The sequence below is a fragment of the Anarrhichthys ocellatus genome, unplaced genomic scaffold (genome assembly GCF_004355925.1).
Source record: "Anarrhichthys ocellatus isolate YVR2014 unplaced genomic scaffold, GSC_Weel_1.0 scaffold76, whole genome shotgun sequence".
NCBI lineage: Eukaryota > Metazoa > Chordata > Actinopteri > Perciformes > Anarhichadidae > Anarrhichthys > Anarrhichthys ocellatus.
This window is the reverse complement of record NW_022280106.1, coordinates 1,423,871-1,442,277: the sequence shown is the minus strand read 5'-3', so window position 1 is coordinate 1,442,277 and position 18,407 is coordinate 1,423,871.

Genomic DNA, 18,407 nt, shown 5'->3' with positions numbered 1-18,407 from the left:
GACTCACTAGAGCACTAAATGTGGATTAGTTCGCTGCAGAAAATAGTCCGCAGCAAATGCCCTATTCCCTCCTCCTTGAGCAATGTTTGTAATGTTTGCTAAAAACTAGTGACCATCAGTTTTTAGGAAGTTTCAGAACCGTTTAAAATGAAACCATTTGTTAAAGGTTAACATCTTCAGTAGAAACTATGGTTAAGGCGATATACAAGTAATAACAATAACTGTGATATTTAAAATGATAAATATATGATAATATTGTATAAATAATGCAGCACCTCTCACATTATTTATATTGTGGTTACAGACTCTGTCTCCATCTTCTTACATTCATATTTTGAGTGTTTTTCTTCTTGTGTCGGGAAAATCTGATATTGTTACAGCGCTAGTAGGAACCAATGAGCTGACACATTGTTGTTTTTTATCTTTTCATGGGATTTGCCAACAGTAGCACATACCTAGAATAACACCAGATTAATTCTTTAAAATACACATAAATAGTACTGAGACAACACAAAGATGGTGGAAATTTTGTGTTTTAATATATAATTTGTTAAATGATTTTTGCCATCAACAACTGAGATTTCCCTTTTTTCAAAGCATACACTTAAGGAGATGTCATTGAACAGCAGTTTTTCTGATGTGTTACAGGGTGGTTTGACAACCTTTGTTTGGAGCCATCCTGTGTTTATCTTGGTGTTTCACTGTGCCTCAATACATGAAACAATCCGTGTGTGTGTGTGTGTGTGTGAGAGAGAGAGAGAGCTGCATATCACAGTATTATTACTCTAGCTCTCTGATTGACTTCATCTGTCTCTCATCAAGCTTCTGTTAGCCCTGCTGCTCTGGACTCGCATACACTACAAAGCTGTGTGTGTGTGTGTGTGTGTGTGCGTGTGTGTGTGTGTGTGTGTGTCCCTGAGTGCACACACCCGCCTCATTAAATCATCAGACAACAAACCTCCACCTCCCAAATCGCAAGTTTGCCTCTGCGCTGCGCCATATCAGTTAACGAACACACCTCCTCATCTAATGTTACATTATGGAGTCTCCCTGCAATTGCTGACAACTCTTTCTGATTGATGAGGCAAAGAGGATGGAGTTTATTTCTTTACATCCTCACAGCTAAGACTTCAAAGTCAAGACACCTTCCACCAAGCTTTGGTGAGCAATGCCAATGGAGATACTTCATCTTTATTTGTCTGTTGTGCAGCTTTCATGCAATCATCTTTTTTTATTGCTGCGATCGTATATTCCTTTTTGTTTTGTATCTTTGCTGCTGCATCACATGAATTCATCATGATCACCATGATCATCAGAGCATCTAGCAACATCACAACTAATTTCCCGAAATACATTGCTTCTTTCTTTTGTTTTGTGAATGCATTTGTGTATGGTTGGAGTTAAGCCAATCCATACCTTGGAATTCTAAGGTTTTACAATGAAAAAATGAATTATTCATTCAGTTGTTAACATTCTGTCTGGTTGAATTTACTTTCATGCATTATTGGCCTTAAACATTTTTAAAGAGAAAAGGTTCTATGAGTGTTCTAAACTCATTCACTAACTTAGTTACAATGTTCCAGTGCTCAGACTATACCAGCTTCAGGTTCTTCCTCTTCATCTTGTGTTGCTTCACTGCTCTGTGACTAAGCTTTAATGGGATAGTGCATTACTTTTCCCCTGTGCTGGTACTCCTGTCTGCTTGTCCAAACTGGGGCCGTGCTGACCACCATCTAAAGTAGGTAATAAAGGTAGTAGGTAATACAATACAAGTGGGTAATATGTGCTGACTATGGATAAGTACCTCACACAACCACAATTGAAAACACCCAAACTATCCCTTTAACTTTAACTGAAAATGATTTTACCATTAGCTATGACGCTGGACAGCAAGACAGCTCATGGCAAAATATTTGCAAAAATTACTTGTATCATTAGATCAGCAGCATTTAATTTATTTTTTGAGTTATGTTTTGGTGAGGTAAACTTGGGTTGTCTGACAGTGAAAATATATACAGTACTGTATTATTTTAAAACTCCCTTCAATAATGAATAATGGAAAATGCATTTGAATGCCAACAGCTGAAATTGCTGAAAACAAAGATATTTGAAAAGAAAAACCCAAATGCATTGCATGGCACGACTGAAAAACCTGAAAACTGAAATGTAAACTAACACAACTGGAAGCAGAACTGCATTACCTGAGGATTAAAATACATTATTAGAAAAGCTGGAAGCTAAACTGTTTGTAGTAATATCACTTTGGAACAAAAAAAGAGACGAGGACTGAAATGTATTGCCTGAAAAGAAGGACTGAACAGCATTGTATTGGAAAAGCTTGAAGTTGTCTGAAAAGAAGTTTAATAGTTCAAAATATTTTTACCCATATGCTGTTTTAATTAATTATGTAGCTAAAAGTATGCCAAGGAGTAAACTGAGTAGTTTTGAAGTGAATTTGAAGTTTCCTCCAATCAATTTCTAAAATCTTAAAAAAGGCTTGATATTGTATACTGAACGTCCTTACATTTCTGAACATTTTAATATTTGAATTTCTGTAGCTGAAAGTATGCAGAATTAATAGTCAAGAGTAATAGTCAAACTATTGTTCTTGTTATCTTCATTGCATTCAAACTAATTAATGTTGATATCAAAACCCTAAGCTGTTTTCTTTTTTCCAAAAAAGCATTGCACTCTGTTATGTGGTTTTAATCTTGTGATTCCAAGCAGGAAATGCATTTTCAGTAATAGAAGGTTTTATCTGCATTGTGATATTCCAGAAAATCCCACTTAACAAGGCTATTGTAGAATTGCGTCTGAAATCACACCCATCACATGGCTGTTCATCTATCAGTACAAAATGATGATTTAGTGTAGACAAGACAATAGGTGTCTTCAATGTCAATTGTTCACTATAGAGTGAATAGTTTACAGTGTGTAATATATAGGCATAATAAATTAATTAGGGAGGGATTTTGGATGTGTGGCTTAATGTTGCGTTCACACGCATTACTTGCGCTAGTTAGACAGCAGGATCATTTGTGTATATTTGCATCACTCGTGGTAAACACATCGGGGGGGCTTACCTTCATGTGGATAATGTTTTATCAATCATTGTCAAAATAACCACTATTGCTGCTTTGTACATGTTGTGCAAGTCCCGGATACCCTGGGGTTCAGAACATCCTCCAGAGGCACGATGTGAACACACTGTATCACACATAGTTTAGCCTGTACAAATATGAGACAGCTTTGTTTCACCATTTCTGATTCAACGTCAGGACATCAGTGAAGCAGATAGGCTTTCGCGACACAGTGTTACACAAATCTCTCTTTCATACAAAGTCAATGCAACTTTGAAAGCGAAAACGTGAAATACGCGCCATTAGCACTTCCCGGCTTCGCCCAATGTAAATTTGTGCCGATTTGCGTCTTTGAATTAGCTTTGTACGTAATCAAGCCATGCATAGGTTTGCTTCAAGTTTGATGTGAACAGAGGATAAGAGTCTACAACCATGTTAGCGGCACTGTGAGGCTGTACTTGGGCGCCACGGCGCTTTAAATTAAATGCTATTGGCATGCTAACATACAAACAAAGTCATTTAGGATGTTAGCATGATAACATTTGCTCTTTAGCACATATGATGTACAAATGATGGGAATGTAATTAGTTTTGCAGGACTTCGGTCATAAACCAAGGTATTGAACACGTTCGTTTGTTTTGCCTTATTATGGATTATGGTCTGATGAATCCAAGGTCACAAATTCCAGGATTAGTATAACCACTACTACTACACAAACAACATGGGTCATCTTGTGGATAATGCAGTGAATCAGGCAGTAATCAGCAGCCCTAGTGGTTTCCTGATAAAAACGTTTTCTGATTATATGTCAGCTTGCCCATGAAAAACACGCCCATTATTCGACTTATCAGTAAATGAATGTTGCAATTAATTGATTTGCCAGAATGCACATTTGGCTGTTGTGGTTTGGGATTAGAGTCAGGGATTAATAGAGGACCCCCCTTGTTAATGCATCAGCTAACAAAGGGATGGAGGGGAAATAGAAGAAAAGAAAAAGAAGTAAGCTGTGATGTAACAGAAAAGCTATCAGCAGTGGATTAGTTGTGTGAAGAAGCAATCCATTGACTCTGTTCCTGCCATGTGCAGCTTACCCCCCCCCCCCCCCACACACACACACACACACACACATACATTCCTACATTACCAACAGTGGACTATCATGTCATTTTGATTGGTCATGCTGAATACGCTGTTGGATGGGAAGGTAAGTGCACACACACACACACACACACACAGACACTTAGTATAACCATTATGCACACAAACATGGAGCCTGAGGGCAATGGGGGAAAAGCTGCTGAAACAACTGTTTCTGTGCTCCCTGGGGGCTCTGTTACAGAAAGCCATTTTAGAGACTAAATAAACAGGTCTGTTACTGGCCTCTGCTGCCTTGCCATATTTCTACCATCAACTGCATTGAATGTCTCGGAGGGGAAAGGTCGAGGGGCAGTTTCAAGTACAACAGGGGAAGGATATATGTTTGTGTTGTTTCTCTCATGACAATTTGGAGCTTTGTCTAAGACAATCAAAGGTCAAACATCTAGTGATTGCAATGCAGTGCTTTACTACTACACAGTAGGTTTTGATTAGAATGGGATTCCATACTTAAGAGATTACTGCACATTTCCCATCTGGCACTTGGGTATTCCTTAGGAGGAGCTGAAATAAGATGCTGGATAAAATGAGGTTTGGGCTGATCAGTTCATCATGTTATCACCAAAACATGATCAGGCTAATTGACTTATAAATCTGTCAATGATTGTTTCGGGTTTTTCGCGACACTTGTATTTATGAACAAAATGTATTCATTGTCAACATTTTGAGTCAATATGAAATATGCTAATGTTTGGACATGATGGCTGTGGACAAGACATAGTTTGTGTGTCACAATAGGTCAATTTTATTGGCTATGGTTACTGTATTTCAATGCTCTTGACATACAGTAATCATAGCCATATAGCTAATACAGGCATGTCCTATTATTCTGTTTCGTACATGGGTATGAACACCTAATTCTAGATATCCCTCAGGCAGGCAAGCATTCCTACATGTTAGTGTGTGCTTTGTGGGTCCTGTTAAGTTGAGGTGGAGATAACGGTGTGTTAGTGAAGGAGCTGTGCGAGCTTGAGAGTCTATCTCAGCTAAAACGATGATTAAGGGGTCTTGCCCTTTAAATAGACAATCCTGTTGACCCAATTTAGAGTTGCGATCAATCCAGCACTCGCCACATTCATTGAGACGCCAAGCATTGATTTTTTCTTTTCAGGCGGCGCTGCCTGCCTGCACACAGAGAGGAGGGAGGGGAGCCCAGTGAAGCCATCCACTCTACTAATACATGTACGCCCATACATGCATTAGTATCAGGGTTTACAAAGATATTTTTTCTTATTTTGAACGACACCAAACACAGTCATGTTACACAGCCACTTCCCAATGCATTTCACATACAGCAACTTTAAAGCATCTGTGCACCAAACTTCATTAGGATTTCCCTTTTGTGTTAATGGTGCTTATGATTTCAAACAAGGCTCATCATCATGAGAATACAGCTATCAGATGGAGCTCAATAGCTGTGTTTTGCTGTCGTCACACTAAATGCAAAGCATATTTTAGCCTTGCATACTCACACGACTTGGACAGTGAGATCATGTGTGTTTATTCGCATTACTCATGCGAGACTCGTTAGTGAGGAGGTGGGGCTTATCTCCATGTTGATACTAATTTCTCTAAAAGATTCTTCATGTAAAGGCAGGGTCCCAGAAATTTCCCAGAACGTTTTCTGTCCGCCATCTCTTTACATAATCAACCACCGTTGAAATAACAACTACCGCTGCTTAGTACACGTTGTGGAAGTCCCAGATATGTTTAAAAAACAAATTCTATTGAGCCTGGGTTTTATCAAGCTGTATTATCCGTATCTTGCAAGTAACACCTCAGCTCAATTAAGCTGGTTTACTACAGAGGTATGAACCCAAAATTTTGTGCAATGATTTCATTGCAATAAACTGATCAAAAGGATGCTGAAATAACTACACAATCATGCAGATTTATAAAAAAAATCTGAGTTCATGCTTTGTCAGGTCAGTCCGCCAGATGACAAATATCATTTTAAATGCTTGTTTTCTGTATGAGTTCGAATTGATCAAGGCTATACTGTGCTAAGAAACACTGAAAATAACTATCTACATAAGGCATAAATATGACAGCAACGTTATTGTTTGTACACTAACACGTTACACATTTCTACAAATATGATTTTCATCTGGTCTGTGTCAAATATGAGGTACTATGGTAAAGCTCTGGGTGCCCACAAAGGGCTACTCTAACTTTTGCCTCCATTTCTGATTGAACAACAGAACATCAGTGATGACAGGAGAATCTCCACGCTGATAGGCTTTTTGTGACCCAGCATTACAAAACTTTCTTGCACAAGTTAAAAAATGTAACCCAACTCAATATGATAGCGGCTCAGAGGCTACACATTGCAAGATGTGCTGAGTGATGTTGACCAGAATATGTTACGATCCAGCTCAGAAAACATCAATGAATCTGTCCTTTAGTCATTTCTGAACAACTTTGGGTTGATGAGGTCTGCAGTCCGAGATGTTATGGGGAAAAAAACCATCCTACTGGCTGAGACGCGTGGTCAAAGTTGCTAAGCAGTCTATTCTAATTACGATACTTGTTGTCGTACTTCAACTGTTCTATTTTCACAGTGGACATTTGGTTTGCATGCATTCTTTAACAGGTCACAGGAATACAGTACACTGACTTGACTGGTGGCTACAGAAATGACAATCAATAGTCAAGGACATTAAATAATGCTGTAGACAGTATATATGTAAATACAATATCAAATAAATATATGTTCATTTTTTATTCCTTTTATTTTGTTTTCAGTGTATGCCTGTGATCAGTGTGTTAATGCCTTGTGGTGTAATTGGTTCTTTGAAAAATGTGGACATCAGAATCAGCTTTATTGGCCATGTATGCGAACGCATACAAGGAATTTGACTCCGTTGCTCTCAACGTACATCCAGAGAAATTACAAATAAAACAAGGACAACAAAGTAGAACAGAGGTAAGCATAACATTTAAAGACTATGTACAATATAAATATATATCCAAAAGTATATATATATGAACATAAACATATACAACAACTATGACAACGGAATTGAGATAATAGTGCAAATGGAGGTAATAGTGCAGTATGACTGATTCATTGTTCATGAGAGTGACAGCCAGCAGAAAGAAGCTCTGTACAGAGCTCTGTAGCGCCTACCAGAGGGGAGGAGTTGGAACAGCTTGTGTCCAGGGTGTGAAGGGTCTGCAGTGATCTTTCCTGCCCGTTTCCTGACTCTGGAGGTGTTCCAAGTCCAGGATGGAGGGCAGGCTGGCACCAATGATTCTCTCTGCAGGCCTGACAGTCCGTTGTACTCTGTTCCTGTCCTGTTTGGTGGCCGATCCAAAAGGAGAGAGGAGCAGAGAACCGATTGGATGATAGTGGAGTAAAACAGAATCAGCAGCTCCTGCGGCAGGTTGAACTTCCTGAGCTGGCACAGGAAGTACAACTTCTGCTGGTCCTTTTTCCTGATGGTGTCGATGTTGGAGGCCCACTTCAGGTCCTGGGAGATTTTGGATCCCAGAAACCTGAAGCTCTCCACAGCTGACACAGTGCTGTTTATTATGGTGAGGGGGGGACAGTGTTGGGGGGCTCCTCCTGAAGTCCACTGTCATCTCCACAGTTTTGAGCTTGTTCAGCTCCAGGTTGTTCTGACCACACCAGAAGAGGACCAGCTGTTCAACCTCCCGTCTGTACGCAGACTCATCACTGTCCCTGATGAGGCCGATGACCGTTGTGTCGTCTGCGAACTTCAGGAGTTTAACAGACGGGTCCTCTGAGGTGCAGTCGTTGGTGTTGAGGGAGAAGAGCAGTGGGGAGAGCACACATCCCTAGGGGGCGCCAGAGCTGATAGTCTGGGTGCTGGATGTGTTTTTTTCCAGCCTCACCTGCTGCGTCCTGTCTGTCAGGAAGTTAGTGATCCACTGACAGGTGGAGGCTGGCACAGTGAGCTGGGAGAGTTTGGGTTCAAGTATTTCTGGGATGATGGTGTTGGAACGCAGAGCTGAAGTCCACAAACAGAACTCTTGCATATGACCCTGGGGAGTCAAGGTGTTGCAGCATGTAGTGCAGTCCCATGTTGACTGCATCATCCACCGACCTGTTTTCCCGGTAGGCAAACTGCAGGGGGTCCAGCAGGGGCCCTGTGATGTCCTTCAGATGGGTCAACACCAGTCTCTCAAACAATTTCACGATCACGGACGTCAGGGCGATGGGCATGTAGTCATTTAATCCTGTGATGGAGGATTTCTTGGGGACCAGGATGATTGTGGATTGTTTGAAGCAGGAGTGAACGTCACACAGCTCCAGTGATCAGTTGAAGATCTGCGTGAAATTGGGGGCCAGCTGGTCAGCACAGACTTTCAGGCAGGAGGATCTGTTTGGGCCCAGTGCCTTCCTGATCTTCTGTCTGTGAAAGAGCAGACTCGCATCCTCTTCGCAGATCCTCAGTGCCGGTGGTGGGTTGGTTGGGAGAGGTGAGGAAGTGGCAGGCATTGTAGGTGGTTGTTTGATGTCAGAGCAGTTGGGGGGTGTGAGAGTAGGCTTATCAAACCTGCAGTAGAACACATTAAGGTTGTCAGCCAGTTGCTGATTCTCCACAGTGTGGGGGAATGGTCTCCTGTAGTTGGTGAGTACCTGCAGGCCTCTCCACACTGACGTGGGGTCGTTGGCTGAAAACCTGTTTTCCAACTTTTCAGTGTAGGTCCCTGATCTCTTTTGTCAGTGTGTTTCTGGTCTGGTTGTACAAGATACTGTCTCCACTTCTGTAGGCCTCCTCCCAGCCCGAGTTTTGCAGTAAACCAGGGTGCATTGTTGTATGTACAGAAGGTTTTTGTCGGCACACACGTCCTCACAAAAACTGAAATATGATGTCACAGTGTCAGTGAGCTCATCCAGGTCTGTAGCAGCAGCCTCAAAAACACTCCAATCAGTGCAGACAAAGCAGGACAGTAATTCCAGCTTTGCCTCGTTGGTCCATCTCCTCACAGTCTTCACCAGGTTTGCTCTGTTAAGTCCCCAAGAACAATGAGCAGGGAGTCTGGGTGTTTGTGCTCCATGTTGGTTATCTGCTCAGCCAGGTGTTGTAGCGCCTCACTAACAGGCCTGAGCTGGGATGTAAACACAAACCAGAATGAAGGAGGAGAACTCCGGTGAATAAAATGGTTTGCAGTCTATGAAAAGTGTTTCTAAGTGAGGGCTGCATGATTTCTTCAACACTGTGACATCCGTACACCAAACTTCGTTAATATAGAAGCAGATTCCGCCTCCCCTCATTTTTACCCGATAGCGCCGTTACGCAGTCCGCTTGGAGGAGTTGGAAGCCCGGCATATGTAGTGCGCTGTCTGGGATGTGCTCACCAAGCCAGGTTTCAGTGAAGCACAGTGCGGCGGATCTGCTAAAGTCCGTGCTTGCTCTGTTGAGGAATCACAGCCAATCACAGGGGCTTGAAACTAGAGATTGAGACCATAAACTCATGTTTACAATGTTTACTGAGGGAATACATCAAGTAAGAAGTAGTAATTTTCTCATAGACTTCTATACAATCAGACTTCTTTTTTGCAACCAGAGAAGTCGTCCCCTCATAGACATTAGAAAGAATGCAGGTTTAATGCAATTTCGCATTGGCTTCACTTTTCAGAACCGGAGGTTGCCGCCTGGTTGCAACCCATTGAAAAGCTAAGGAAAGCGACAGTTTGTTGCTCCAATAAAGAGCAACAAACTGTCGCTGATTCTTCCCAACCCCTTTCAGGGTTTCTCATCGGTACTGTGTCCCCACAACATACCGTAATACACCATGACATATTTTTCTAACACAGCTGAGCAAGGCAACTCTGCTGATGGCAACACAGCTGCTCTGCACTGCTCTCATACGGCAGTATGAGCTGACCGACAGCATCATCAAGGAACCATAGCAGCCCCTCAGGTAAACACTGTTAGCGCTGTCAGCACTTCCGCAGTAGTTTGCATTGTTAGCTTTGTTAGCACCATTAGCAATGAACCGCTGGCTCACCTTCAACATGTTGAGAGCCAATCTCGAATATTGCAATTGATAGACAAACAGTGATTTTTGTTATTTTCGAGTTTAAAGATGCAACCGTAATCTAGGAGAAATTGTGTTTCTTTCAAAACTTGATCCTGACAGTGCAGTTCTATTGGTTCCCAGTATAGAGACAGGGTAGCCATAAAGATGAAGAATCAGATAATAATCACACGAATATTTTTGCCACTAATTAAAGACCTAGTCTGTAGTTTAGGTATGAGCACATGTTGGTTGTTTTTCTGGGCTGAGTTGTTGTTCAGTGTGGTTTGTCCAGTGTTTATTAAGTGTGGAGGCCAGGCCATGTTTATACGACTACACAAGATGTATGCATGATGGATTAGATATATATCCTGGTGTTAAACAGGTGACTCGTTATAATGTCGCCCTGGGGGATCATTTGAAAACCTTGCAAAGGTCTCTCTCTTTCCCTTGCTTTCTCTCTCTCTCTCTCTCTCCCTCACACACTGTTGTCACAATAAATGGCTTTTCATCATCAGTGATGGTTTCATACGTGAAATCAATGACACATTCCTTTCGGGGGTATTTAAGAAGAGGCAATAAGCTAGTTTCTGTATCTCTGTACTCACACACACACACACACACACACACACACACAGACAAAACACATTCTATAGATACCATGGCCATCAGATAACACCTCAACCATGTAAATGGAGACCACAAAGCGCAGTGTGAAATGCACATCTATAATATTGAATGGTGAAAGCTTCAACAACAGTACTTCATGTCTGCGCACGCTCTCTGCCTCATTCCACAGAGATGTGTGTATGTGTGTGAGTATGTTTGTGCGTGTTAGGCCCTCTACATGCAACACAGTGTTTTCCCGCTGAACACAGAGAGAACTCCATCAAATCTCTCATAGTGCGAGAGATGTCTTTTTTTCCAGACACAGGGATGGATGGAGGGTGGGGAGGTATCAAAACCTGTTGAATATTTTACAAGTCTTACTCCACTACCCCACAGCAAGAAGTCCCCGATGGTGTGAAAGTGTGTGTGTATGAGTGAGAGGGAGATATTCAAGTTTGACAGCTACCACAGAGGGTATCTCAGGACTTCACATCTTGGGTCTTCAACTGTGAGTCATGGCCGTTTCATGCCAACTGCACAAATACAGACACACACTGAACCAGAGTCAGATAGTGAAAATAATATAAGACAAAGAAAAGAAATGTTACTTTTCCCTCCTGCAGCAGCAACCACAAACACTGGGACTGCATTTTCAATTCAGTTTAGATATGCACCAAAAAGTTGTCTCTGGCTGTCTGTAAAGCTGTGGTCAGTTTCAGTTGACCATCATTGTACCACAATTAACAAACCAGTTGTTTGGCATCAGTTTGTAAATTTTCCATGATGTTAGAACTCACACAACTCTTTTTTACACAAGGAAAATGCACCAGACTTGTTTAAAAAAGGTTGAGGTTTGCCTTGCCAAGGGCCAACAAGATGTACTGTGTGAAACCTTGTCTGCAGACAAATATGAACTGTTATTATTTTCTGGTGCGTTTATTGCAACCAACTGACTAACTAATGCTTTAAAGAATCAAAGAATCAAAAGACCCACATGTTTAGTGAGACCAGCTTTCTCCGGATGGGGCACTGGTGCTTAGGTGACGCATTCACGTCATCAGTTCATGTATGTTTGCGATGTACATTCAAGGGATTTTTGGTCACTGTAGTCATTCCTGCCGTCCATACTGGCTAGCTAGCGATCCTGTAACTTCAATGGAGGTATTCTTCCGTGAAAAAATTTATTCAGTGCATTATTACACGGAACATGGACTGGTGGATTCTGTTCCCAATTGCTCACATTGAAATTGCTTTAAAAAGATTCAATTTCACTATTTTGTAAATGTTTTCATCTTTTTATGAAAGCATGAGCATTCAAAATTTGACCTCAGAAATATCCAGTTATTAAATCATCCAAGTGTTTTTATCAAAACAGCATGATCATTCACTTCTCATTTCCACCATCCCTTCCTCTCTCTTAGTCAGTCTCTGATTCTCTATTTACATCCCATCTCACCGACTCTCTCTCTCTCTCTCTCTCTCTCTCTCTTGATTGATAGGCATGCCTGTAAGTCTGGCCCTGGGTTGAACTCTCCAATCTCTGCACCTTTAAATCATCCATGACCTGCCCGCCTTCCCACCACCTCAACGCACAACAAACACACCCACACACCCTGCAAAATGGTGAATCAACAGCATAGCATAGCCTTTGCTTTTGCTAAAAGGATTAGGAAACATGTGGCATGGTTGCAGCTGCTGCTTGACACGTCGGTGAAAGGCTACAGTCATTATCAGAGATTTCATCATTTTAAAGCCCTTCATCAATCATCAAGCGATATCAATCAATCAGCTGAGCAGATATCGAAACAACAACATGCAAACAGGCAAACAAACACACATGCGCCTCATATTAGACATGTGAGGCCAGACAGTGACATAGCTGTACACACACACACACACAGTCATCACTCACCTCTCGATAGAGACAACAGCCCTCTCTTTTATCAATCCATCCCCATCATCCCTCGCTCAGTATCTCTGGCCCCGTCTGTGGGCTTCATGTATCACTCGTCCTCCGTGGTGACAGGCCATCCTTCCGTCCGCTGTGATGGAGGACACTTTGGTGGAAAGCTGGATCCCTAAACAGACGCATGAGGTTCAGATTTGCTCAGCTGCAGGCCCAGGATTGTGGTCCCATTGATCAGTGCCGTGGTTTGGCTGTCGAATCCTTCCAGAAGAAATGCAGTTTCTATTGACATACATGCCAGACAGGGAGGGGTCGCTGGACCTGAACGAGAAGCACTTGAAGATCACTGAGCATGTATCCGTCTTCTGCACTCTCACTCCTGAACCTCGCCATGGTTCACAATGAGATTTTTCATTAAAGTAACATCACCAATTCTCATAGTTTGGTGTAGATAAATGTGTTTTGGTGCATTGCAATTTGATTCTCATCACTCAACATTTCACTGTGCATTCTGTGGTGTGCATGTGACACATATACATCCAAGAAGTTTCAGGAAGATGTGCTTAGAGGCTAACCTGACAGGTTTGTTACACAGAACTATCTCAGAAGCACGTCATTGGAAACTGTTGGCAGCCACTTTTCAAAAAGTACAGGCAGTGGTGGGCCGTCAGGGCCAGCAAAGCCTTCTCTGCTGGCCTTAACAGAGTCACAAAATTATAGCTATTTTATAATTCAATAATTTTTCACAAATACACTACATGTATTATCATTTTTTTCCCATGAGCTTCTTTTCTCATTGCACAGCTACTGTCTTCCTCAGTTGCTCTGCTTCCAGCCTGCAGCTTGTTTTAAGTAGAGCTTTTATCCAATCAGATTCAGCCCCTATGTCTCTATGTAAGAACAGAGGCCCGAGGCCCTCTAGGTAGACTTTGCAGATTAAAGATATGTAAGAAGTTATGATGTTGACATGACATTTTTAGCATTTTGCTTGGTGTAGATTCTTTTTTTTTAACCTAGCTTTGTTTTTTTAACATTCAATGGATGAAGGAGGAGAAACGGATTTCTGAAGAAAGACATTTCCAGAAAAACTAGACTTCGTAAGACAGGATCGGCCAACCCCACAGCTAGCAGCCCTGACCCAGCCAGGAAAAGGATTTGTACGAACGGTATTTCTGGCTAACAGTGTTGGAGAAGCGTTGCACATTTTATTGCTGGGAATGCGTTTATTTGCAACTGAGCGTCTTGGTGTTTGGAGCTACGCTACGCTAACCTGAGGTGGCTAACCAAGGCAGCAACACAACACCATAGCATGACAGGACACTTACAAGCTACGGTGCTTTTGAAAACTTTTGCTGAGACCCGAGTGGATCTACAACTCAAAGAACACGTTCACAGTAGGACCTCTGGCTGGAACTGAACCGCACCGATGTTCTGTTCAACCGTCTCATTGAACTCTTTGTAATCAAAGAAAGGAGGATGGACTTTGTCTTTAAGTGAACAGCAGCTTTGGTAAGTGAAGTGCTTTTGTGTTTTTACATATGCAGTAGAGTTACTACTGTGTTAATTTGTCTATGGTGTCCTTTATATGATCTGGTTAAAACCTCTTCTCACTCCTGCATAATTTGCCTAAAACGCCTATCAACCGCGTACCCAAAGTAAACTGACAGCTCTTATTGAACCATTGGGAGTACATGTATGGTTTTAGTCTTTATTGAACGGCAACACTCTGAAGTTTCTTCACAATCAGTCAGAATCACTGTAAGTGCTACTAGCATTGCGCTAATGCGTTTTCAGCACAGTGAAAGAGAAGCATTTTATTTCCGCCTAGATTTGTTTTGGCCAACAGATGGCAGCAGTTATCTATGGCTGGGACTGACAGGCTTGAAAAGACTCTCCTTCGGCAGCTAACAGTTATGACACCTGGTATAAATTAAAATTCAATAACAATACGATAGAAAATTGATATTTTACACATGCAGCCGTGTAAAAAGGCATTCGGAGGACTGCGTCACCATGTCAAAATGCATATACTACAATAAACTATGTGTTGGAAATTCGAAATATAGTTTATTTATGTTAACATACGGTTAACTATATCATATTTAACCATTATCAACTTTCACAGATTCTTGGAAATTTTCATGAACCAGACTTTAGTCTTCATACTCTGTCCCAGGAACTTGACTCATGGTTTCCAGTTCAGGTTAGAAAACTTTTCCAGCATTCAATCTGATAAATCTGCATATCCTTGGCTTCGTAATTTCATTGGCTATGTGGAGCCTGAGTTTGAACTGGATCTGTTGCGATTGGCTCGAGCTATACCCAAAGAAGTGAGGCAGGCATTGTCTTTGAAAGCGGGCTCTCGTTGGCTGTTCCAGACTGTGGCCGGGCTATAGAAGCTCCTATTGGGTCAAATGAGGTGTCAATCTAACCAGCGGAGTGCAGGCTCCATTTTGCGATGAAAATCTGCGCTCTGGTGACACTGAACGTGAAGTTATGCCCGAAATATGATCGCGAGTTATCATATCTGCTGGCTAATTTGAAATGATGCAACAGCCCCCCGTGGGTCTTTATGGACGTACTAATGTGTTTTGGACTAAATCTTTTACTGGATTCGATCGAGTGGACCCTTAGCCACCTAGCAAGACCGTTTTTGCTGGACTAGCATGCACAAGGGGGACGTTATGAATCATAATCGGTGAGTCACGGCGATATTTTATCGGCTATTTTTGGAGTGCTCGTTTGACAGAGACGTTAACTGTACCTGCTCACCTGGTACAGCACTCTGACGGCCCGCGGGGCCCGCTGAAATGTTGCTGCATTGATTTGTCATGCTTTGTTGTCATATAAATATATGTGACTGGTTCTTGTGAGTTTGTTCTTGTCATTGTGTTAATTATATTGATTTTGACTATATGCATTGTCCCTTAATGACGAAGCATCCCGGCATGCGCGGGGTTAGGGTCGGACATTTGATTCTCTGTTTGGGGTTTTGTTTTCTTTAACAAAGCGAGAATGATGGTCTGGAGAAATGGGGATTGTGTAGTGATTACTTTAGCCTGTTTGAATCAGGAGGGAACAGCTAAACGCTGCGGGGAGAGTTTGTAGCTTGTGTGCTGCTGTTGTTTTCCTGCTAAGCTAGTTTAGCATAGTGTACCTCCCAGAACACACGTGCATCACCAGAGTACAATGTTTAGTTTCCGGGGTCAGTGTCTCTTACGTCGAGTGGGTTGCCATGTTGAGCGAAGTCCACCGTAAACATTATATTTCCCACAATTTAAGCTTCTGCATTTTCCAAATGCACTAGTATTATTCAAACGTATTGTTTCGTTTGTAAGCCTCGTACCGAACGGTTTAATACGAATATGTGTATTGTTACACCCCTAGAAACAAATAATAACCTGTAGCTGTGGCGTCATCATGAGGTTATTAGGAGGTGGTTCAACTGTAGTAGGACAGCACTGAAGGCCCAGGTATAAAATGCACGGCACGCCACTGAATTACACCATTTATCCATCATAGTGTGACAAATGGCGATTGTACAGGTGATTGGATGAACTATCTTTCAATCAAACTCTTTGTATAAGAGTTGGGAGAAGTTCAAAAACATCTTTTCCAGAAAGGCCTGTGATCATTCACTACTTTTCTTTCAATGAATAAACACTCTCCAGTTCTATATGTACTGTATAACTGATGCTATTGCAGCATTCACGCTAGCCTCTTTAGAAGTTACCACTGTTGTTAAGAACAAATAAGTCGTCTCTCACACACACAAAACACAGCCTTAGCTGCCAGTGGCTCTTTACAGGACAGTGATGGGTCTAAACAACTGTATGTCAAGTATTACTTGAAGCCTGATCCAATGGATATGAATCTCGTGTCCTTGGTTGATCTTGTCATTTTGCGAGAATCCAGCTGCCATGCGAAGTAACTTGAAGGCACAATCAGAGATTTGTTGGCCTACATTTGTAGATGTTGAACCATCGTGGTGTGTCTTGGCGACCTAGAAATTGGATGTCTGTATGTTACCAAACTGCATAATCATATCCATGTCTTGCATATTTAGCAGGTGTCATCGTTGTGGAAAGCAGTTTTATAAGGTCTGGATGTCAGATGTTTATGATGATGAATATGATATGATAAATATCAGTCACCAAGCTGACCCTTGTACGTACATACATACTAAAATCAATACAAAAGAAATATCCTAAATATCCTGCAGGATCACATGAGATTTAAAGGTTGCCATTGTCTCATATGGTTGAGATGTTCTTAATAACCTGTGTCCCTTGCAAACTGGACAGTGGAAGCACAGAAAGTGTATATTCAAAATCCTCCCCGTCAGCGCCTTGCCGCAGAGCCTCGCGATCCATTACAGGACCATTGACACAGGATGAGCAATGAGATGTGGATCTTTGTGAAGACTGATCGCTCCAGAATCCGTGCTCAATATCAGAAATAGAAAGGTGATTTTTAAACCCTGCTAAGACACCACAGGGAATAATTCCTTGTGATTTCATCAAACAAAGCAATGTTTGTGTAATTAGATATGGTGAGGACTATTAATTTGTAGTATGCAGAGTGAGATTTGAAGGTGACTGGCTGTCTGGGTGTATGGGATGCATAGCCAGTAGAGCTTCACCTATTACACAACCACTATTTATGGATGTGATTATTGTGCAATTAGGTCTCAACCTCTAGGTTAAGTTTATGTGTGGCACTTAAAATTACTTAAACTTCTTAATCTCATTGATGATGAGAGTAAATCCATAGATTTCTTAAGAACATTAAAGTCATAACCCTTAAGATTTATATTTTGATTCTTATCAATCAAATGCTAATTTTGATCTACATCACTATGATTTATATTGGCAGATTGTTCCCGCAATAGCCATAAAAATGTATTTACAATCTGTTTGCCTCTTCTGGACATCATGGTGGTGCGCTGGTAGAGCTGTTGCCTCACAGCCACAAGGTAGGGTTGAGGCTTTACTGTTTGTATGTTCTATCAAAGTCTGGCTAGGTTTCCTCCCACAGTCCAAACACATGTTAAGTTAACTGCAATATTTACATAACCCTTATGTGTGAATTTACAACCATTTCACCAGAAAAGAACATTTATACTATTGGACCTTGGATTATATTCAGTGCCAATGTTTTTGTTAAATATTTCTGAAATTACTTTCTACCATACATCCTCTTGTCAACGTTTGCTCATTCAACTGTTCATATGATATCGTACAAAAAGTTATTCCCCATTTATGTGAGTTCTCCAACAAATGTCCAGCAAAACGTTTTCATTTTTGATTGTTAGATGCAGTCTTCTCAAAATAAATTTCCATCTTCACAGGAAACAACCGTGTTACGTTAATCTTGCTACTGAGAGCCCCCTTTAAAGGGGGCTAGAGGGGGGGGGGGGGGGGCAGAGTAAACACATGTGTACAATTCACTTTTGCGAAACGAATAAAATGATATTTTATGACATATCATATACCTATGTAACAAAGAGATTCTGGGCGAAACAACCATGGGAGCCATTTTACTCACTCAAAACAGTTATACACAAACTAATTCAATAAATTATAAGATTTACCACAATATCACGTATTTTTCGCCATGAATCGGCGACCTATGCACTCCGTTTACATCAAATAAAATTAATAATT